This window comes from Pectinophora gossypiella, chromosome 16 (assembly GCF_024362695.1).
Source record: "Pectinophora gossypiella chromosome 16, ilPecGoss1.1, whole genome shotgun sequence".
Lineage (NCBI taxonomy): Eukaryota > Metazoa > Arthropoda > Insecta > Lepidoptera > Gelechiidae > Pectinophora > Pectinophora gossypiella.
The window spans coordinates 1897043-1922268 of NC_065419.1; the positions used below are offsets into that span (position 1 = coordinate 1897043).

At 39.3% G+C, this 25226-nt stretch overlaps 2 protein-coding genes and 1 non-coding gene across 7 annotated transcripts in view; 1 reads left to right on the forward strand and 2 right to left on the reverse strand.

Annotated features, from left to right (window-relative positions):
• LOC126373971 (uncharacterized) overlaps positions 1 to 25226 on the reverse strand; it is a 438722-nt gene that overhangs the window by 70788 nt on the left and 342708 nt on the right. The window lies entirely within an intron of this gene.
• LOC126373966 (potassium voltage-gated channel protein Shaw-like) overlaps positions 1 to 25226 on the forward strand; it is a 263971-nt gene that overhangs the window by 13753 nt on the left and 224992 nt on the right. The gene's annotated exons all lie outside the window — the stretch shown is intronic.
• Positions 22132 to 22213, reverse strand: Trnal-aag (transfer RNA leucine (anticodon AAG)). The gene has a single exon. It is a non-coding gene; the product is annotated as a tRNA-Leu (tRNA).

The following is a 25226-nucleotide window of genomic DNA, read 5'->3' on the forward strand; positions in this document are numbered from 1 at the left end:
TCTCTTGTCCGATTTTGTGAGCGAACTATCTTCCGTTGTAGAAGATAAATATTTAGTTTTCAAGTTTAATTTTCTTGACTAGTCATAAACAGCCGAATGGAGGTACGTAAATCTTAGATATATTTACTCGAATGCGGTATGTCGGTTGGGTGATTCTACATAATGTTAAATGGAATGAAATCCGTCCACCATCCGGCCAAGCAGATAATGCCATCTGAGGAAACTCACGTCAAAAATAATTCTTCAATCAATTAATTGATTAATTATTTATTAAAAATTTATTATTTTTGTAATTTTGGACTGTTTTTGTTAGTTTTAGATCTTTCTTTATTTAGTAAGCAGAATTTCATAATTTATCTTTAACCTAGGAAACTATCCATTTATGAGAGATATTTGATAACGTCTTATGATAAAACGTTTATCAAATTGATAATTGATATTATCAGGTGGTTTCCTGAATTTGTGCCCTTTGAAGGTAGGTAGGCTCACGCCCTATTACATGGGACTTCAATAGCTGGTGACGAATTGGTCTACTAAACACCGATGTCTACCGTTTGGGGGAGAATAATGTGCTATGTTAAAAAAAAGAGAAATCAACGAACAATTTCATGTTGCAGAATCACCCACTTGCTGAAATGCGGTGAACCGAACTGACAAGACGTAATTTATAGTCGAAATTATGGTTTTTCTATTATTATAGCGCGCGATTTTATTTTTAGCCTCTTTCCTTTTGCGAGTGAATTGGGAGGAGCTCGGTGGCGCAGCGGTAAACGCGCTCGGTCTGCGATTGTTGAAGTAAAGCAACTTTCGCAAAAGGCCGGTCATAGGATGGGTGGTCACAAAAAAAAAGTTTTCATCTCGAGCTCCTCCGTGCTTCGGAAGGCACGTTAAGCCGTTGGTCCCGGCTGCATTAGCAGTCGTTAATAACCATCAATCCGCACTGGGCCCGCGTGATGGTTTAAGGTCCGATCTCCATATTCATCCATAGGGAAGGCCCGTGCCCCAGCAGTGGGGACGTTAATGGGCTGATGACGATATTTTGGTTTATTTCTAAATTAGCATTTCATAATTTATTTTTGACTTAGTCAAATACCCTATTAAGGATGTCGAATATGTGTACATAAAGTAGGCTATTTTTACGTAAATTATAAATACAATGTCATGACTATTATTCCCGATGGGGCTAGTCAGAGGCACATACATCGCAAGATAAACTAAGGAAGTACCCACACCTCACCGAGCTTTCTGTTAGACCAACGTGATAGGTGGTGAGCCGTATCGCCGTCTATAACGTAGAGAAATTTACCTATTATGTGTTATATTCCGATTATTCCGATTCCGATTGATTGAGGGGAGGCCTGTGCCCAGCAGTGGGACGTATATAGGCTGTTAATGATGATGATGATGATGATGGTGTTATATTATGACGATAAGGATAGATTTATAACATTTTGGCTCTTTCTATTTTACTACTACATAGTCCAATATATTACTACTCTATGACTGAAACTTAATACTAATAACTTGATAAATGAATCTAAAACCAATGTTTGTAAAAAATGTTCGCGGCGCATCTTGTCTCAGCGACGGCGTGTAACGATACTGTACAGTCATGTCATGAGCAATATAATGTACCCACTTTAGGACTCTGTCGCACTAACATATTTGACATTTAGTGAGACTCACAGTTCAATTTGTCAAAAAAGTTAATGTGACATGGTACCAAAGTGTATACATATTAATGCTCGTGACCGATATTGCACTTTATTTGAACAGTCCTAACATCTTAAGTTGAGGAGACGAACTAATACTTTGAACGTACATAACTTGATATATATAATATATATTTATTTATTTATTAACAAAACTGTTCGGACGCATTTATAAAAAAAAAAAAAATCCTTAGCGAATAGTATCTTTGTGTTACTTATAGTAAACATTTTCGTTCTATTTTTCCACCTTAACAAATTTCCAACATTTCTATTGTGCCCCAATTACACGTGAGGCCAAAATAATCGATTCCCGCCTTAATTAAGACCCGCCTACACGCGTTTGAACCGAATGGTGAAATACTGAACATAAAAACCACAGAGCATGGAATTTTATTAATAACGTTCAGTCTGTTTCGCGACAAGGATTGTCACAGCATTCTTCAATGATGCTCTGGAATGTACCAGATGTCGAAAAATCACTCGGGAGGCAGACAACGAGGACTATGGTTCGCCCGTTTACGCATCCTCAGGCCTGAGGCCTATCAGATTTTTCTATATTGGGTGAAAGCCCTCTGCGCTCCAAAGTCCGGCCAAGTACCTAATGTCATCTGAGGCAAACCGTCAATAAGTCACGTAAAAAAATGCGAACGGTGTGGTTGACATTTTCTTTGCTACACTGCTTATTACTAACGAGCGCCTCTTTTCAAAATAATCTATCAGACAACGCCCTTATCCTTATTTTCCCTCAACCTCAAGCATTCATCATACTTTTAAGAACATATAAACAAGCGTCTAGAAGTTTTACCGCCTCAAGCCCTAACTATTATTCCAGTCATGTACCTAGTGAACGGTATCCGAGACAAATAAATAAAAATAATATTAAAAAACTTTATTTAGGTAAAATGTACGATATACATTTTACCTAAATAAACTTTAGAATTTACGATTTTATTTATTTATTATTTTATTTTATTTTTTATTTTTTTATTTAACGAAAACTACTATTTAAGGAAAACGGGATATACATTTACAACATTAAAATATACACACATTAATATTTAGTTGGAAAATATAAAGGTATATGGGTGCCGCAGCTCACCAAAACCTCACCGCTCTAGTAATCCCCGAGCGATATTTTCTTTCATGCTCTGTGGTGTAAACACACACGGGCAATTTATTGAATAGGATACGAAGTTGTTCAAATAGAATCCAGTGAATTTAAATATAGAATACCGATCTGTTTGATGGATTGTACATTGGAGCGGATTTTTTTCTGATTCAGAGTATCTAACATACCTCATTTGTTTATACATTGAAAGTCCTACTGTTGCATACAGAAGGCCTACAACCACTACACAGTACTTAGTACTTATAAAGGGAAGTAGGTCGTCTGTACATACATACATAAACGCCCGTATTCATAATGGGCTGGGCAGAGCTAAAAGTATTCAGAAGACAACTTTCTGCAACTTGTGATACTTTTGTGTGTAGTGAGGTGGGTTACTCTTGAGCCGCCAAATGCCCCTGTCATAGCTTATGTAACGACTACTTACTTACATCAGTAAATAGTAACCGGGACCAACAGCTTAACGAGCATTCCGAAGCACGGATCATCTTACTTTCGGACAATCAGGTGATCAGCCTGTAATGTCCTAACCGAACTAGGGACCACAAAGTGATTTTTGTGATAGTATGTCCCCACTGGGATTTGTACCCGGGACCTCCGGATCGTGAGCCTAACGCTCAAACCACTGGACCACGGAGGCCGTTACAGAATACAATAATACACAGTATGGCGTAAAAAACCCGAAAAAAGAAATGTCCACCGAAGACTAATGACTGTCGTCGAATAAAAAACACCGCCAATATTGTTTGCGAAATATTTTCAGGAAGAGTTTTTATTATAACATCAATCATGTAGTGTTTCGTTCATTGATAAACGGTGAATGGCGAAATTGTTTTTTAAATGGTTCCCTTTTGCTGTGCGTTTAATCGTCAGTCATTAATAAATCAAGGATTTTTGATGTGTTGCTGTCAATTTTAATTCGGTTGAAGACCTCAACGGTTGCAGATGCGAAGATGGGAGCCATCGGTACGGCAATGCAGGACGGAAGGGGCAAGTCACAGGGACTGTAACCTGGAACCTGACAGAGGGCAGCAGTAACTGTCAGTACCATTCAGAGGCGGAGGACAGGAGTCCTAGTACGGCTTTGTAATAGACTACTCTGGGCGCCATCCCACTCGCGTCAGACAGAGTACTGCGGGGTGGAAGGCAAGAGGGAAACCACTGCCCTATTTTTCCCTAAAAAGTAGTATGGAAAATGCTGCACCGACAAGAGCGAGGCTCTTAAATTGATAGTGATGCTGTCAATTTGCTCCCGCGGTTCTCACAGATCGTCGAAACAAGGGTGATACGCCCTCGGCACTAGATTCCACGAGTTCGCTTGTCGCCTGTTAACTCACGTCGGTCTGTGAAGCGACCGCACCAAGACATATCTGGCTGAACTGCATTTGGAGCTACAATTGGACAGCGATGCGCCTCCTTTGCTATTCGAAATCCTCAATTCCATAGGTGACTCAGTAACATTATTAAACCGAACTATACTAAGGGACATTTTCTTTAATAATATATATTCGCGTTTGACCTCAATCTCACCACGTGAAGATGTGGTCTAGCGTGGATCACGCCTACACCTAGCAAATGCCTATTCAATCTAGCCGTGAAATCTCCCAGATTATAACGAGTTGGAAAAACAGACGACGACAGACAGTTCCAGTGCTTCGCTGTTCGCATCAAAAAGGAAGAGGCAAAACGTTTAGTGCGGATTGGTGGTATATCCACAACATAAGGATGAAATGCCTGCCGATGTCTAATTGTCCGTAGATGGAATGAAAAATGGAATTTTCGAAATATTTGAAATATCATTTGTGCTAAATATTTTTCAGTATAATATTCATCCGTATAATATACCTAATCCGTAAAATTTAACATAACATGGTATCACGCCAGTATCCCTGGAAGGGTAGACAGGTGTATTTTTTATACACTCACTCTCCGCCTGCTATCTTTAAGTCCCGCATAACATCGCTGACGTCGCTAACTGACGTACTTATCTGAATTTTTTGACAAATCTGATTTGCACCTTTTGCTATGGTCAGTAATACAAATTATTTTTGAAAAGTTATTTTTTAAAAACAATAGCAACCATTAACAATTCCATGGAACAACGTGATTTCAATTAACTATAAATAAACACATAAAGTCGAATTCAGTTTACATACATATACGTAGACCCCACACCGGTATTCAAACCCGTGACAATGTACTTTTATATACTTCCGGTATTCGAACCCGTGACAACATAATTTTATGTACTTACTTAATATATAATTTGTATATCCGCAAATAAAGCGATGTAAAGCGGTGATTAAGCTTGGTCACATAATGGACGCGCAATTAACGTCTCGATTGGCTGGACGTCAAAGAGACCAAATTGCACGAGCGACGCTCACAACTCGGTCAATTAAGAAGCTGCTGTGTGGCCAGGAGTGAGAGAGATCCTTAAGCGTCTATAACGATTATAAATAACATCGCTTTTCGTTTGATAGCTTTTCGGTAGAATAGTATTTAAAACACAGTCAATACAGTCATAATAATAATAAACGTTTATTGCATGAATTCAGGTTAGGTACATTGCAGATTACAGTGCATAAAAATAGTAAGTACCACCAAATTCTGCTCTTTCAAGCATACACAATGAAAGAACGGACGGTACAAGTAATAACGGGTTCTTACCGCGTTTTAAATATGAGACTCCCGATATTTCGACACTGTTGCAAGTGCCATGATCACGGGATGACTGATGAGATTGGAGTGGAGTAGGTAGATCCATAATTTTCTACGAGCAGATATATCTGTCTACCCTCTTTCTTTGCCGCTTGTGTTATTATGTGTTTTAATCTTAAAACAATGTAGAATAGTATTTGCCATGGTGAAGAAGAAGTGGTGGAGAAGCCACTATGGTCTTGTGGTTCACCGGCTTGCTTCTCAAACGTCAGTGCCAGCTCGAACCCAGGTACCAGACTTGCACCAATGAGTTATTTCATCACCATCAGCCCATTAACGTCCCCACTGCTGGGGCACGGGCCTTCCCTATGGATAGATAGGGAGATCGGGCCTTAAACCACCACGCGGGCCCAATGCGGATTGGTGGTTATTAACGACTGCTAATGCAGCCGGGACCAACTGCTTAACGTGCCTTCCGAAGCACGGAGGAGCTCGAGATGAAAACAATTTTTTTTGTGGTCACCCATCCTATGACCGGCCTTGATTGAATGAGTTATTTTTTTACCTCAAAATCATAGATAAACTTATTTATTTAACAGTTTATTGCACACAGAACTGGATGTAAAATAATAGAACAAACTAACAGACAGACAAACGCTTCAGCTTATTTCTAGTAGAAATCTCTTCCAGCAGACCAGGAAAGAGATAAACTTAAAATCTAAGAAACTTATTGAAGGTCACCATAACATTTTTGAATCTACCTCTACGAAATGATGTAGCAAGGTGTTATGGCTGAGGAGAAGAAAAGACAAGAAACTGCAACAGCAACACCATCTTTTAAATCAATGTAGACATTACAAGTTATTTAATAGCTAGATGAACACATTTTAATACCAGGCAATATCTAAAGTGCACTTTTCTCTAACACAGTTGGTTCGACCACTTATCACTTTGGTCTAACTGAAAGCTCGGTCTTCTTCTATCGTGTGGGTTGTGAGGTGGATGACCAACCTCATCGACCCTGGTGTCATGGTCATTATTGAGCTAAGCTCAAGAAGCTCAAGCTCAAGTAACGACTACGTACTTTCATCAATAAGTAGTAACCGGGACCAACGGCTTAAAGTGCCTAGAAAGCTTGATGAGGTGTGGGTGTTTAGTTCATCTTGCGACGGGTGTACTGACTGCTAATTGGGATATAGTCGTTATGTTAGTTTACAAATTATTTACTGTGGTTATACTAAGGTTTCATGGCTCCAACGTATGTCAACATTTGAAGATCCGGGCGGTACAGTCGTTGGTCACTGAAGCGATTGTTCCGATGTTAACTTTTCGAACGCCGGAACACAGATCTCAACCAGACATAATGTAAAGTCTATTGTGTCTGGTATTTCGACAGATGACAGATTAAGGTCTGTGTGTCGATGCGCTGGAACATCTTGAGCGACATGAGAGCCCTTTCATAAATTCCTCATAGTTTTTTTTTTTAAATAATATAGGTGTTGATAATAACATGCGTCTTGCTGTGTAAACTTCGATATCGCGTTTCACGACTGCTTGAAGACTGCATTATTGAATGTGGCGCCATCTGTTGCACGCGGGCGGAACTAGCTGGCCAACTAGTTGGGTCCACCACATAACTCCCCCGTTTAAGGAAGGGGAAGACCAAGAAGAGCTTACATGGAACAGATCAAAGAGGTGAACGTCGTGTCTTATAAGGAAGTGAAGGAATTGGCCTTTAATAGACAAAAATGGAGAATGCTACACCGACAAGAGCGTGGCTTTTAAATTAGTGATGATAATGAGGTTCGCGTCTGACCTCAGTTCCACCTGATGGTAAGTGAGGATGTCAAGGGTGGATCACGCTTACCTAGCAATGGTCTATTCACTCTTGCCTTGAAGACTCCCAGTTTATAATGCGTTGGAAAAACAGATGACGGCAGACAGTTCCAATCTACTTTCATGTATTCTCATCCATACTCACCCATCTTAATCCTTAATTTTATATTTTATTACAGACTGATGTTAAGCGGCTGTACGTTATGGAATTTAGCAATTGAAATTTTATTTTATGACGTCATGAAGTGATATGAGAAGGAACAGCGTAAAAGAATCGTAAAGTCATAGAAAACTCTGCTGTTCATTGATATATTACACAGATGGCGCGTTGGAGTACGCTCTAAAACTGCCGTAGTGAAGTGTTGAATATGAGGGGCTTATGAAGTTATGATAATCATATAATATGAATCAAATTATAAAATAGTAGATTCGTTTTGAATAGAAACAGAAATGTTTTATTGCGACCATGTTTATTGTGAGGAGCTCGGTGGCGCAGCGGTAAACGCGCTCGGTCCGCGATTGTCGAAGTTAAGCAACTTTCGCAAAGGCCGGTCATAGGATGGGTGACCACAAAAATAAAAAGTTTTCATCTCGAGCTCCTCCGTGCTTCGGAAGGCACGTTAAGCCGTTGGTCCCGGCTGCATTAGCAGTCGTTAATGACCATCAATCTGCACTGGGCCCGCGTGATGGTTTAAGGCCCGATCTCCCTATCCATCCATAGGGAACGCCCGTGCCTCAGCAGTGGGGACGTTAATGGGCTGTTGATGATGATGATGATGTTTATTGTGGTTCTATAAAAATATAGAAGTTAGTATCAACATGGACCTGGTAAGGGCACTTCAAGTGAGCTTCAAGTGAGCGGCAAAGCAAAATACAAAATAGAATACAGAACTTTATTAATAACATTTCGTTACAAGTCAAATACAAGAAGAGAGATAAAAAGTATCACTAGGCAAAAACACCAACATACCAAGGGTAATATTATAATTAATATATTCTTTTTTTGTCAATTACGATCTCTTTTATGTCATAATGTTTTTATTCTAGTAGCCAAGATTTCAAAAGAGAGTTAAAAGCTTCTGGTTTCTTTTGAAGGACGGATGAGTCTTTGTGAAGTGTGATATTGTGGTTTTTCTACGAAGTATGTACCGCAATAGGAATCTAGAAAAAATAATTTCGGTTCAGTATGGTACTGTAATTCGATTTTCGTTTGGTTTATTCTGAAAAATTCGACCTTGTCCATTCTGTAACCCGTGCACTGAAGACAGTGACAATATTGATACAATGTTGAGCAATATTGCTGTTTTAGACGAATTGATTCAATATGGCACTCAGCAGTGAAGGAAAACATTGTGAGGAAACCAAAATTCCCGAGAAATCTGTTTTTCTAACCTAACCTAACCTTTATTGGGCTAGATTTTCCTTCGCGGGTTGGAAGGTCAGACAGGCAGTCGCTACTGTAATAAAACCGGACCTATCGAATCTTCAGGTTAGGTAAGCGGACTCTATAAAGAACGGGATAACGCTAGGGGGATGATGATGCGCTGAAGACAGTTACAATATTGACACAGTACTAATTAACACTTTCAAGGACAGAACGTCTAATAACGTTCCGATCCCAAACTGTTATTTTATCTATTATGAACCATCAATGACCCATGATCCCTGTCCGTGAAAGGGTTAAGTAATATTGCAGTTTTCGATCAATTGATTTAATATGGCCTTTTTTGCGTTCCTAGTGACTTAATATTCTGCCCACGTAAATTGAGTTTCGACAACAAACTGCTGTAGAATTTCACAACATGAATCGCAATGTATTTTCAGTTGCGAATTTCTAATTTCATGGTATTTGCTTCCAAGCAGGACCGTTATACGAGGAATGCGTCAACTTCATAAATTGTAGCAGCAGCACGGCTTCAGTCTCTAATAGGTTGGCCAGGGTCACAAATAGTCAGAAAATCGAAATCGATTGAAAGATATGATTGAATTAAACAAGTTGAAAAAGAATATTTTCTTCTTATTGTGTGGATTATGAGGTGGAATAGCAGGCTAAACAACCCTGGTGTCAGGATTATTATTGAGTCGCCAAAGGCCCCTGACATGACTCATGTAAGGACTACATACTTACATCAGTAAGTAGTAATCGGGACCAACGGCTTAACACGCCTTCCGAAGCACGGATCATCTTACTTTCGGACAATCAGTTGATCAGCCTGTAAAAACCAAACTAGGGATCACAAAGTGATTTTTGTGATATGTCCCCACAGGGATCGAACCCGGGGTATCTGGATCAGCCCCAAGCTCAACCACTGGACCACGGAGGCAAATGAATCTGACAATGGACAATGACAGTGATAAAAATATATTGGAACTTGGCTAACTCCCCAACCCCCCTCTTGTGAACAAGACACCAGGTGGTCTAAATAGAATTTAAAAAATGGCGCATTAAATTTGGCAACAAATGTCAAATAGCAATATTGTTTTTTTATATAAATTGTCTCAATGTGGCCTTTTTAACCCCCCGAATGCCTCAACCAAGTTTGCAAACGATTGTGACAGTCGAGAGTGACAGTGATAAAAAATATTAACATGTCAGCTTAAAACACATAATAACGGGTTCTTACCGCATTTAAATCAGGGATATGAGACTCCCGATATTATTCGACACTGTAATCTGTGTATATTTCGATATGTCGACTGTATTCCGATGTTTCGGGAGTCTCAAATCCCTGATTAAAACGCGGTAAGAACCCGTTATTATGTGTTTTAATTATGACAATATCCGCATAAACCCAAAATAATGTATGTCAGCTTATGTTTAATCTTATCTAGCCTATACGATCCCACTGCTGGGCAAAGGCCTCCTTTCAATCAATCGGAGAGGGTTTTTATATAATTTTACCCATTAACGTTTTTTCTCGTACATCTCCAGAATATCGCTCCTTTTTGTTTTCTCGCAGTCGGGTAAAACGAAGTCAATAGAAGTGGCAAAAGCGGCCATTAGTAGTAAATAACTTTTACCATTAAAACATCAATGGAGTTACACGGTTGAACAAAATAAACCGCCCTGAATAGACCCTTTTATGTCTTGCTAGGGTTGCGGCATATATTAAAAAAAACTATAACTATATTTCCAACTGGGGTAGTCAGAGGTACAGACATCGTGATGGGAAAGAGTATTCCACCACTCGGCTCCAGTGTGGTTTGGTGGAGTTGTTTGGTTAGTAGCCCGGTCCAACGACTGAACGTTGCTTTCCAAAACACGAAATCATATTACTTTTTTCGAACAATCACGAACAAACAAGGACAGTGTTACAAAAGTGATTTCGACAGTACCCAGAAAACAAAAAACAATCGTTATAAGTAATGAAAATGTTTCAATAAAAAAGCAATTTTTTTTATGTTTACTATAAAGACACACCCCGGACACTTCAAAGATAACACCTCATTTTACACAGACACTACATATTGACGTTATCGTACACGCGTATCTGTATTTGACGTCTAACGCCCATACGATTGAAGACTAAAGTAATACCGCGAGGGGGTGAAGTAAACCTAACTCAGCCGCTGGTGGGGAGCGGAGAGCTGCCGTTCTATACGGAGTATTATTCCTTATTCTATGGTAAAGGTTAACTTTATATTCATATCGCTTTAAATAGAATCGGGTCACGTTATATTTGCATAGATATGGTTTGTTTTTAGACCGAGTTTATACAAGGTTTATGATTTTTTTTTTATGTTTGTTAAAGCGGCGTAAACTCATATATAACACACAAGATATACACCTAGTATAAAATGCACATAACATTACAGAGCATTACGACTATACCTATTCTTGAAGAGGTAGTGAGATTTTTAATTTTAATTTAGTTTTACTATTTTATTGATTTTGGAATTTTCATTTTTGAATTTTATAATTGCTAATGTAAATATGGGTTACATGCCTGAAATAGAATGATTTTATTTTTATATTTTTATTTATTTAAATTAGAGATGTATTAATATTCACTATGTTTAATTCCCATGTAACACGGAGGGTGCGCCAATAATATTAATAATAAGAAAATGTTAATAAATAACTAGGTTACGTTAGGCTCACGATCTGGAGGTCCGGGTTCGATTCCCGATGGGGACATTGTCGAAATCACTTTGTAAGACTGTCCTTTGATTGGCTTGACTTTTCAGGCTTGAATCACCTGATTGTCCGAAAAAGTAAGATGATTCTTTTGAGCCGCTAAAGGCCCCTGACACGCCTCGTGTAACGACTAGTAACCAGGACCAACGGCTTAACGTGCCTTCCGAAGCATGGATCATGTTACTTACGGACAATCAGGTGATCAGATCCTGTCCTTAACAAACTTGGGAACACAAAGTGATTTTTGCGATATGTACCCACCGGGATTTGAAGCCGGAAATTCCGGAACGTGAGCCTATCGCTCAAACCACTGGACCACGAAGCAGTTTATTGTTATAACGTGGAGCATCCCTAGCCTATTCAAAAGCGACACCGGACTAATGCTCTGTCCTCGCTAAATGTATAAAGAAAAGTATAAGGTATCTTATAACACCTCTTTAGAAATCCCACATCATTAGTATAGGCTTCGATAGCATACAAATAACAAAAGAAAGTTGTTTGTCACTTCTGCATTACCTACTTACCGTCTGACAAAGTCTATTGTCATAAAACTTTTCTTAACCCTAACATAATGGAGGGCAGCGGTAACTGTCAGTTTTATTCAGAGGCGGAGGACAGGAGTCCTAGTACGGCTTTGAAATATCTCTAGACTACTCTGGGCGATAGAATGTAGATATAATGTAATTCTATATATTTCAAGATTCAACGAGAAACGTATTTATAAAACGATTTGAAATAAGTTTAAAAAGCACTCAAGTAATATTTAATAAAAGTACCTAAACTTCTTTATTGCTTCAAGTTTGCTGTTTACTTAAAAGTGATAAGATCCTAATTATTTTGAACGTGGACTTTTGGCTTCCTCTAGGGCGAGTAATTAAACGAAATTTATATTTTCTTAAAGTGATTTTTAAAGGTTAGAAAGAAAACCTAAAGTGACTAGGTACTTCCAGATTTATTTCCCATTATGTTTTTTGGACCTTTTTTGGAAAACTTATAGATGATAGTTGATAAACTTACTTATTATTTATTTTTCTCTTTCTTGGTATAACATTTTATTATTTTTGAATACTATTTTTTTTTGAGAATGTCCTTAGAAAAGTTTCTGTACGATCTCCTGAAGTGGCGTGCGTGTATGATACGATCGAAGAAAATGGAATTCCATAGTCTCTGCTTACCCCGGGAATAAGCGTGAGTTTATGTATGTATGTTGAATACTAAGAAAATGAAGATGTCGTTTTTTGTATGATTTGATTTTTATGTATGAAAACACTCAGCCGAAATAAAATTGAGTGTCTATTGTTCCGCGGAATGTCACTTATTTCAAGAGTTCCTTTTGTCACGTATATACGACAGACACAAGCACGTCATATCAAAAACTGTATCAAGATCGAATTATTTGACAAATAAAAATATATCACAGTATGTAGTCTCCACATAGTGTGTAGTATGTCGTAGAAGAGACATTGTCGTGCAAATTGTTTTTGATTTAATAAACTTATAGTTATAATATTACAGTATTACTTAAGCTTTAATATTTAATTATTATAAAATAGAATACGCACAAGACCGGGGAAAATGGAAAATGTACATAAATTCCAATGTATTTATCGAAAAATAACATTGCATGTGAGGGGTTGATATCTAATTTTCAGTTACACATTTAGAGTGTTAAATATAGGTAGCGAAGCACTCGTCGCTACTCGGCACCCCTGTATTAATTTACACTTTTGCCTACCCCTTCGGGGATGCAGGCGTGATGTTATGCTATGTTTTGTAAGTATGTAATAACTCACAGAAGGTTGCAATGAGGATCTGGATACTTCATCATCTCCCTAGCATTACCCCGTTTATCACGGGGTCCGCTTACCTAACTCGAAGATTTGACAGGTGCGGTTTTTTACAGAAACGACTGCCTCTCTGAACTTCCAACCCGCGAAAGGAAAACTAGCCCAATACAGGTTAGGTCACATACCTCCGAAAATGCATTTCGTGGGAATGTGAGTTATTCACGATGTTTTCCTTCACCGCTGAGCACGTGATAATCATTTATGATTCAAATATGAATTTGAAAAGAAATTCGACAATCATTGGTCTTCAGGCCTGTGCTGGATTCGAACCTGTGACCTCAAAGTGAGAGGGAAGCGTTCTACCAACTGGGCTACCACGGCTCTAATCAGGAGGGTCTCTTTACCTATTTATATAAATTAAGACAGACGTTTTAGAAAATAAAGATGATGTCACTTCTTCTGTCTCACTCTATCTCCGGTGAAGTAGTAATTACTGTCCATGGTAAATTCACAAGGAAATCACATAAAAAAGAAACAAAAAAAAATATCTCATTAAATATGACAATCTTATTTTCATTTGAAAACTGTCCAAACTGAGTTTGATAGCAGAATCTCAAACATTTCCCAAGTCTTTAGGGTCCCAATTTGCACCAAAAAACTGTTGGATGTTTGTTTTTCATTACTGGAAACATTTGTTTGGGATAAGGCAGACCTTTTGAGTATACTTTGGTAAGAAATCTCGACTCGAGCCCTTAGCTTCGTCGTAATAATAGCCTTCTTGTAACGTATTTTTTCGTAAAAGAGGACATGTTATGGTAAATTAAACCTCTCTTACGATGTTACTGAAAACATTCTCCCATAGAATAGCTAATACACACACACACACACACACACACACACACACACACACACACACACACACACACACACACACACACACACGCACACGCACATACACACACACGCACACACACACGCACACACACACACGCACACACACACACACGCGCACACTCATACACACACCACACTCACACAACACTTGCACAATAACAAGCCCAACCCCACTACGAAACTTCCCTTTTCCTTTCTCACTGCACAGCACTAAACCTTCTATGTTACTATAATTTTGTAAATTACTTACGTGACAATTTTACTCTTATTAGCAAATCACCAATTGTGGTCGAACGCCAATTTCCAAAATACAGGCATTGCCTAGTTTGGAGATTGGAGTCTAAAAATTAGTTTGTGCAAATACTAATCTAGAGTATAAATTACTATAAAATTGAAGTTTGTAATTGTTTAGTTTTGTGCAAATATCTTTTATAAATAAATGAATTTTTACTTTACTTTACTTTTACTTTAATTATTTTTTTTTGTTTTGACAATTTATTATTTATAAGTTGTTTAATGTCACGCGCGTGATCCAAATCGACACAAATCATCAGAAAAATAAATTAATACTATTATGTGGTTGAGCGCTGGGCTCACGTTCCGGCGGTCCTGGATTCGATTGAAGTCATGTCTACAAAAAAAAAAAAACTCGTGACCACGGATACAAGAAAGAGGTTGGAAAGGCCTTAACGCGCATGTTGTTTGAAAACCGCTGTCGCCGTTTCAACCCCACTCTCTCTTACTACTACTCTTGCAAACAGATAACTTCGATAGCTCTACTGCTTTTCAAATTTTAAAGCCACTTTACCGGCAATGTATACATATTTTATGTGATAGGCTGCAATTTTATGATTACTTTTCGTAAGATACTGCATACAAAAGTATTTTATTGATAAATACCCGATCAAACTAAGGTTTTTAGCTTTCCTGTAATAAGGAGGAATCTCTTTGCATGATAGTCGATATTTGATTTTTTTTCCATGCAGGTCATAAAGCACAACACGACCTTTTAATATACACATCGCGGAGTTCCGTACGTCGTAAAGTTTGCGGACGAGTGAAGTGCTAAGTTGAAGTATGAGTTATTTGCTCATACTAGTTTGCGTTTCACGCTCACTTGGACTTTCCAACCTCTTTCTACTATTCCGTGTGTAAAACTTTCCCAGTCGCCTTAGTCAAGTGACAAACAATTACGTAAAAAGCCCATGATAGTGATAACAATTTTCTATGGGAGTGAAATGTCACTTTTTGTCACCTTGTGTCAACTCTATACATTTTTATCACTCTCACTCTCGCATTTAGAAATCGTTTGCAACTTAGCTATACCTACTTTGGGTAGGACATTGCAGACTGGAATCAATGTAGGGTGTAATATAACAGTTATATACCTAACACAATTCCCCCCGTAACGACTTCCGTGGTCCAGTGGTTGGGCGTTGGGCTCACGATCCGGAAGTCCTGGGTTCGATTCCCGGTGGGGGATAACATAAACATTACTTTGTGGTCCCTAGTTTGGTTAGAACATTACAGGTTGATCATCTGATTGTCCGAAAGTAAGATGATCCGTGCTTCGGAAGGCACGTTAAGCCGTTGGTCCCGGTTACTACATACTGATGTACTTAAGTAAGTAGTCGTTACATGAGCCATGCCAGGGACCTTTGGCGGCTCAAACGTAACCCTGACACCAGGGTAGATGAGGTTGGTACTCCACCTCACAAACCACACGATAGAAAAAGAAGAAGAATTTCACCCGTTCGAAGACCATTTTCTGCACTGATTCAAAACATTTATTACCCTATAACTGAAACATTAGGAGCACAGAAAAAGCAACAATATTACAGCGTACTTTTTATACGTCAGGCACAAATACACAACCCATTTACTAAAGTCGCCTCTTAAGGTACGTGGTCTACTAGGAGCGATAACCGGGTAGCTGTAATATTGAAATTTATATTATTGAGCTATTAATGTAAATTTTTAAACAAAACAAGAGAAATTCTCTAGATCGGTGCATTTGATGAGGGAAAAAAGTGTTTGAAGTGTACCCTAAGTGTGCCTAAGTGTACACACTTAGGTTACACTTCAAGTTAAAATAATTGGGTAGTTATGATAGGTTGCTTCATGTTATTACGTACGTGTATAAATGGATTACAAAATTAATAATCAAGCGATGCTAACTAATTTATTTGAAACTCATACGAGCCTTAGCCACGGTTACGATTACGACTAAAATGTATGCGGTCACATGTCAAATTCCATGTAGGTATTATATTCGATTGGACTGAAGTTTTCCGCACTCAAACTTGGCTAAGACTTCTGAGCCGCTAAGTCCTAGAAAGTGCACAAAATTTTCGTTTTATTTTACGCTAAGAAGTCGTTATTTAAAATGATAAGGATGTTAAAAAATATATTATTAGATAAAGTCACAAGCTAATGTTAGTTTCTCATGAAGGAAAACATATATTTAATTTTTATACAACCATAATAATATTATTAATACAAACAAATATATTATTTGTTTGGAACAAAATAATGAAGTAGATAATATACTTAATTCTATTGTTCCAAACAAATAAAATAAAATAAATTCTAATCGCTTAATCGCCTTCATTGCAAAAGGACCTTTATATTAAGGGTGGCGTGTAATTTTTTATGAAATTTCCCGGCCATTTTCCCGTAAAGACATCAATGTCCCGTAAAATGCAATGTGGATGTTCCGTATTCTAGTAGGACAGTGAATTTATTTTCTTTCTTTCGGGTCTCTTGAATAAAATGCCAATAAACCTTTTACTATATTTTTGGGTCCTTTTTCTGCCCTCTGCCCAGAATATCTTATTTCACAAATTTGTAGAATGAGTGAAAGAAAGCCGCAGTAGCCCAGTTGGTAGAACGCTTACCTCTCACTTTGAGGTCGGAAGTTCCAATCCAGCACAGGCCTAAACCACTCACGTATTGTCACGTGCTCAACAGTGAAGGAAAACGTGAGGAAACCCACATTCCCGGTAAATCCATTTTCGGAGGTATGTGACCTAACCTGTATTGGGCTGGTTTTCCCTTCGCATGTTGGAAAGTCAGACAGGCAGTCGCTTTTGTGAAAAACCGGACCTCTCAAATATTCAGGTTAGGTAAGCGGACCCTGTGAAAAACGGGAGAACGCTAGGTAGACGATGATGATTTATTTATAAAAGTTTTTTAATGCTACATTTTTTTTTTAAATAGGTGACGATATATTATCTTGAAAGTATTCGTACTAATCTTGGCGCCATCACTTGAAATTATACTTGTCTACTCAGAATCATGGTCTGAATCAACCCTCTCAGTATTCGTTACGGTGTCACTAACACCCATACCTACTTGTATGGCTACCTGTAGAGTCATGACCAATATCATGTACCCACTTTAGAACCCTGTCGCACTATCATGTTTGACATTTAATAAGACTTACGGTTTAATTTGTCAAAAAAGTTAATGTGACATGGTTTCAAAGTGTCAACATATTCGTACTCGTGACCGTACGTACTTATACAGGGTGTAATTGACATCGTAACGAATACTGAGGGGGATGATTCCTTTTTTTTTTGACGTGACTTGTTGTAGATTTGCCGCAGATGGCATTAACTACTTGGCCGGAAGAAGGGGTGATTCCGTATTCGTTACAATGTCACTAGCACCCTGTATAACGCACTCCTCACCTATGTTTAAGTCTCATGTAAGCCGGATAACCTACAAAATATCAAAAACAATCAATAATTAATGTTCCTTTGTTTGTTCCAGGTAATTTACCAAGAACCTTTGATCCGGGAATGGGAATCGGATTATATTAATCCAAAATTCAATATAACTTTTAACTCCAAACAAGAATAACCTCCAGACTACGCCAAGTACTCGTAAGGCATAGAATTAGGAATAATGTTACGTATAGAATGGCAGCTCTCCGCTCCCCACCAGTGTCTGAGCTAGGTTTACCTCACCCCCCAGACCGGCAGTCACTTCTGTAAAAAACCGGACCTGTCAAATTTTCAGGTTAGGTAAGCGAACTCTGTAAAAAACGGGATAATGCTAGGGAGATGATCATTGTAGGTAATTACTCAAGGTTTATGTTTTACATTTAATGTAAGTATTAATTATGTATGCTTGTACACGCCATCTGCCCTCTCTTCGTTAATCTTCGGGCCTCCTGGAAGAAATTGCTGTTAATAATAAGTTGTGCCTTTTGTCTCACTTTATTGCAACAAAATAGTAGGAAATATTTACAAAAGACTCTTAACCAGGTACATGGCAAATGGCGGCCTTATCGCTTGAAGCGATTTCTTCCAGACAACCATAAGATACAATCAACAACATAATGAAAGAAAGAAAGAAAGAAAGAAACGTTTATTATAAAGGGACACCACAGTTACAAATACAAAACAAATATATAATTTAAAACACGGAGTAACATACAACTTACAATGAAACAAAACACATAATAAAAACAACATACACGAGAAATACAAATAATTGAGTGTATGGACTGGTCAACGATGGTGGTGGTGTCCTTTATAAAAGGGCCTCACTCAGCATAAGCCGCGGCGCGAGCCACGACCCTGGTATTCTGTGGACCCTGCTAAGTGAGGCACGGAAGCCGTGTCTCCCACAAATACAACTTGAATGAATACATAATAATAATGACAATGATCTATAATAAAATATCAACTTTTTTCGCATTATTACATAACAAATTAGACAGAGGAGTGCAAGGGGGTTAAAGAGGCCACATCGAAGCAATTCATCTAAAAAATAAATATTGCAATTTGACATAATTTGCGCATGTAAAAGTAAGTGCGCAATGCAAACAAATGTCAAATAGCAATATTGTTTTCTTAGATGAATTGCTTCAATGTATTATAATGTATACGCCTCGCCAACCGAAAAAAAAAAAGCGATCTTTCATACTAAACGCTGTTAATTCCACTATCGGGAAAGAGCGTCATAAGAATCCCCACTAAGTGCTAACTTATCCCCGATTCCCTTATAAGTTACAGCCACTTATTCCCCCTTTTCTTTCTTCCACTTTTCCCCTTCCAGCCATTTATAAGCCATTAGGTTGGCTTCAGGCAAACCGGCTGGAAAATCTACCGATTTTCATCAAATATAATCCTCTCAGAGGGCCGTAAGTTATATACGGAGTGAATAGAGGATCGAGCGAGTGTCTAAGGCGTAGTAACTATTGTATTGTGGATTTCAATAGGTATTATTTACTGTACAATGTCGATTTTATAGTTCCTTATGAAAGTGGAGGGAGCCCTTTTATTAAAAGGACACTGTCTGACTGTCCAACTTTTATAAAGACTATATCTTTTTAATCGACTGCGGGGACGAAAGAAGAAGGGTTATAATAATATGTTTGACCGCTTTTTCTATCGTGTGGGTTGTCAGGTGGATTACCAACTCCATCAACCCTGGTGTCAGGGTTACTATTGAGCCGCCGAAGGCCCCTGAAAGGCTCATGTAACGACTACTAACTTACACAAGTAGTAACCGGGATCAACGGCTTAACGCGCCTTCCGAAGCACGGATCGTCTTACTTTCGGACAATCAGGTGATCAGCCTGTAATGCCCTGACGAAACTAGGGATCACTAAAGTGATTTTTGTGATATGTCCCCACCGGGATTCGAACCCAGGACATCCGGAAATCAAATTTCCTCTCCGGTTCTCTATAGTCTTCAATATGGTTCTCCTTTCTTCAACTCTTTCCAGCACTTTTTCATTTGACACCATTTCAGTCCAGTTTATACTCTCCATCCTTCGCCAACACGACATCTCAAACGCTTCCAACCTTTCTATGTCTCTCTGTGTCATAGTCCACGTTTCACTTCCAGTAACTAGTATTTAATTTATTTTATTAAGTAAGTTATTTTATTTCATTCAATTAAAAAAATATACCTAACATGACAGTTCATACTATGTTCTATGTTCATAATAGCAGCTCGGTAGCTCGGTTTTACTGTGTATATTATGGTAGGGCAGTACCTAACATAATATACACAGTAAACCGAGCTTTTAGTTTTGTGAGGTTTATATTCTAATGTTTGTCTTCATGAAAAATAAACATTTATTCTGTTCTAATTTAATTGATGTGGTTTTCAATTAATTTATTCAAATTTTCGTTACGATGTCACTAACCTATATTATTTGAATGAACTAATCGGCCTCCGTGGTCCAGTGGTTGAGATTTCTAATCCCGGTGGGGACATATCACAAAAATACTTTGTGATCCCTAGTTTGGTTAGGACATTACAGGCTGATCACCTGACTGTCCGAAAGTAAGAAGATCCGTGCTTCGGAAGCCACGTTAAGCCGTTGGACCCGGTTACTACTTACTGATGTAAGTAAGTAGTCGTAACATGAGTCATGTCAGGGGCCTTTGGCGGCTCAATAGTAACCCTGACACCAGGGTTGATGAGGTTGGTAATCCATATGGGTACACGATTTTTTTTTACGTGACTTATTGTAGATTTGCCGCAGGTGGCATTAACTACTTGGCCGGCACCTCTTCTCTCGTGGGGTATATTGAATAGGGGAAATCGTCGACCACGCTGGCGGGGTCGCTGTCGGGGTCAAAACGGTCACGACTATTATATAACTACGCCTATTCCTCGTCCTAGTTAGAGCCGGAAATTGCGCAATTACCATAATGTTGCGATGCACGACGCATTATAGTTTAATTAATTGTTAAGTGGAAAGCCCTGCCCATATTTAGCTGAATAAATAGGCGTTATTAAGCCGCCTTTGTCTGTTGACCGGGGGGATGGTAGCTATGGATAGTGTGCATATTTCTTTGACTCCTCCACGCAAAAGTACTTGACTAATTTTGATGAAACTTCACAGTGATATAGCTTATACATAACAATAACAAACGATGTATAAATATGCTTCTATGCTGTTCTGGGAGCAAATAAAAAACATAGAACACGTTCAGCTGCTTGTCTTCCCGGGCATGTCGTAAAAACCGACAGAGGGATTGCGTCCTCTAACATGATGGACTAATGTTATGGGCGATAGGCTGATCCCTTATCACCATAAGGTTCATCATATCCATCTTAGGACTTCGTATCAACAGTGGCTGCAAGTTGTCTTTGATTACTTGTGGCTCTGCCCACCCCATTTGGGATTACGGGCGTGAGTTTATGTATGTATGTATGTATAAATATCATCCATTTTCATATTATAAATGGGAAAGTGTCTGTCTGTTTGTTTGTCCGTCTTTCGCGGCAAAATGGAGCAACGAATTGACGTGATTTTTTAAATGGAGATAGTTAAAGGGATGGAGAGTGACATAAGCTATACTTTGTCTCTTTCTAACTCCCTTTTTCACTAAAATGGGGGGGTGTAAGTTTGTACGGAGAGTTGCGTAATTTTCAAGGTAGAAAGCTAAAAATTGGTATGCGGACTATTTGTGCATGTGCAAAAATCTTGCATCTTTTTTGTTGTGGAAATCTGCCACCGAGAAGGGGTGAAATTGTATATCGTCGTTGCCAATTTAAAATCTGTTTTGTGCAATCGGGTAAATTTTACTTTTTTTGTTTAACTGTCAAAAAATATTAAAAGATAATTGATTACGTACATAAGAGTTTGTACTGAATGTTTTAGGAGCAAATTACCGTTCGATTCCGACAAAAAATAAATTTGATGAGGGCGATACATAAGAGCTTTTAAATTAGCAACGACGATATGGGACTTTGCGCAGATTTTAAGGAAGCTAAATTTTCGTACATTAGGGAAGGGGAACCACGTTGCCCCGAATTTAACTCAAGCGAAGCCGCGGGAAAAAGCTAGAAAATTACAAAGATAAATTATACGCAGATTTAGTCGCGGGCGGTCCATAGTTTAAGTACTGTTTTTATTTTTGTACTCTTCGGATTTATTTTTATGTTCAACAAAACTGGATACAGAAAATCTATAACTGAAAATAAAATACTTAAACCAAAAAAGCTTGGCAGCGGTGGGATTCGAACCCACGCCTCCGAAGAGACTGGTGCCTTAAACCAGCGCCTTAGACCGCTCGGCCACGCTACCACTGCTGATATCTGATGAAATAGCCATTCTTGTCTTCTTAGTGTTGTCTGCACTTATTTTTAGCTGGCGATTGTTTGTTTTGGTATATAAAAATCTTATCTATTTTTTTTTAAATGAATCCAACCAAAGGTATTTTAATATGAAATAATAACCTCTCCCCCTCCCTTCCCCCTTGCGGCTTGTCAGAGGATTGAGTATACCTGGTCTTTTTATACCATGAATCGCACATATTTATCACTGTCATTGTCGCTTTTTTTAATCGTTTGCAACTTGACCAAGCCCCACCCTGGTGGTTGGGGCTTAATACTTTCCGGAGAACTTGCAATGAAAATATCAAAGAAAATAGTGTCACGGGAAAGAAAAATCTCCCATGACTCGACTGGTAGTGACAGCAGTAGTGCCTTTGGAAACAAAGGTAATTCAAGACCTTACACGTCTAATTGTAAAACAGTTACCCCCGAGTTGTTCCAGGTGCAAAGGTCCCGATTACACTCGCCGCATTTCCAAGTTGTATGGCGAAGGACAACCTTTGCGCCAGGAAAGAGCCCGCACGCATATCGGACCCCCTCTCTCTTAAGCTACGCCCCAGTTCCCTTATGAAGGCTATAGCCTCCAACCCACAACGCCCTGTCGTCTCAAACGCAAGCGGCACAAAATAATAGTTGCCCTCTAGAGCCTAACATTTGTCCCGGTTTCTATCCGCAACAAACTCAGCGCCAGCCGTCCGCACCGTTAGGCTGAGATACGACAACGACCTCTGTGGTTCAGTGGTTGAGCGTTAGGCTCACGATCCGGAGATCCCGGGTTCGATTCCCGGTAGGGACATATAACAAAAAAATACTTTGTGCTCCCTAGTTTGGTTAGGACATTACAGGCTGATCGCCTGATTGTCCGAAAGTAAGATGATCCGTGCTTCGGAAGGCACGTTGAGCCGTTGGTCCCAGTTACTACTTACTGGTGTAAGTGGTTACATGAACCATGTCAGGGGCCTTTGGCGGCTCAATAGTAACCCAGACACCAGGGTTGATGGGGTTGTTACTGCACCTCACAACCCACACGATAGAAGAAGGCTGACATGCGAGGTAGCGAAAGTGCTGATGCATGTGGCATCCCAGAGCAGGCATTTTCCCTCCCGCCATGGCACCATAGCCAGACCGTCTGCTCTTAAAGCACCGTTTAACCACCACCACCGTTCGGTCTGGTATTTTAAATTAAATTCAACGTAATTTCCAATACAATCATGACGTCATTTCTTGAACAATGTTGCTATTCTAATAATTTCTGATTTTTTTCTTGTCATTTTTCGCCAATATTTTTGTTGTATTTTCATTCCTACCGCGAACAGGCCCTGTCAGTAATATAATTTTCCGTTCATTTTTGGAGGTGAAATGTTTTTCATGTCCAAAGAGTTTTTATTCCATTTTCCTAACCTTCTTTTGTGGTGTTCGTACATGTATTTTTAATACGCAATATGGAATGTTGGAATACGATTTCGTAATATACGATCGCGACGACCCGATTACCTTAACCATAGCCATAGCTTGAATGGAATTTTCAGTCGCAGAAGTATAAAAACAGTAAATTTTCTTCTTCTATCGTGTGGGTTGTGAGGTGGATTACTCCATCAACCCTGGTGTCAGGGTTATTATTGAGCCGCCAAAGGCACCTAACATGGCTCAATAAAGTAAGTAAGTACTTAAATAGTAGTAGAAGAAGTAGGTTGTGTTACTAAACCTATTACTGGCATAGATGTATAGATAAACGAACGGAGAGACATACAACAGTCTAACCCTTTTAAAACAACCGCAGCTCTCGCTTATCTACGTCGTGAACATAAACTGTTTGTGTTTGAATACGTTTCGTGTTCACAATGCATTCCGGAAACTCAGGTGAACTAACATTGAACACTGAACAGAGATGAGAAGCTTCTGTTGCGTTTGTCTGTTGAACACAAGTCTACTCAATGGATTATAGCGTCAGCTCACACCGAGACGCGACGCGACGCGACGATGCGCGTACATTTGAATAGAGGAACTCAATTACAACACAAAACGATACACATTTCATTTTGATAATTCAGATTACGTTGCCCCGCGCAGCGCTGCGCCTTGAGATGCCTCGCATCGTAGCGCGACGTATCGCGACATAGCGGTTAACGACCTCCGTGGTCCAGTGGTTGAGCGTTGGGCTCACGATCCGGAGGTCCCGGGTTCGATTCCCGGTGGGGACATATTATCACAAAAATTACTTTGTGGTCCCTAGTTTGGTTAGGACATTACAGGCTGATTACCTGATTGTCCGAAAGTAAGACGATCCGTGCTTCGGAAGGCACGTTAAGCCGTTGGTCCCGGTTACTACTTACTGATGTAAGTACGTAGTCGTTATTATGAGTCATGTCAGGGGCCTATGGCGGCTCAATAGTAACCCTGACACCAGGGTTGATGAGGTTGGTAATTCACCTCACAACCCACACGATAGAAGAAGAAGGTGCATCGCCAGTACGCGCGGCTTGTAGAGGTCGTGTTGCGTCTCGTGGTGCCGCGCGACGCCGCGAGGCGCAGCCTGAGGCCGCTGTAGCGACTTGTCTATTATTTCCTTTCAGATTTCGTTTAGAATTGGTGCAGTTCGGTTGAGTGTTCGAGTGAAAAAATAATGATAGACTGGGATCTTGGTGTACGCACCTGCCACATGCGCTTGCAAATGGTAGACTGCACCCGCGGCGAGTCTACGATGCGTCTTGCGACGTCTCGTGGCGCTACGCGAAATTATTGGCCTTGCGACGTATCGCGGCGGATCGCGGCGGATCGCGGTGGATCGCGGCGGATCGCGGCGCAGCGCGAAATCATTGGTTTCTTCGAGTACCGTCGCGTCGCGTCAGGTCTCAGTGTGAACTGACTCTATATACACATCCCAGCGTCTATATTTACATTTGTAACGAATGTCTGTGTATTCAGTAACACTATAGTGCTGATTCCAGTACATACCGTCTAATTTTATTATAAATTATACCTGT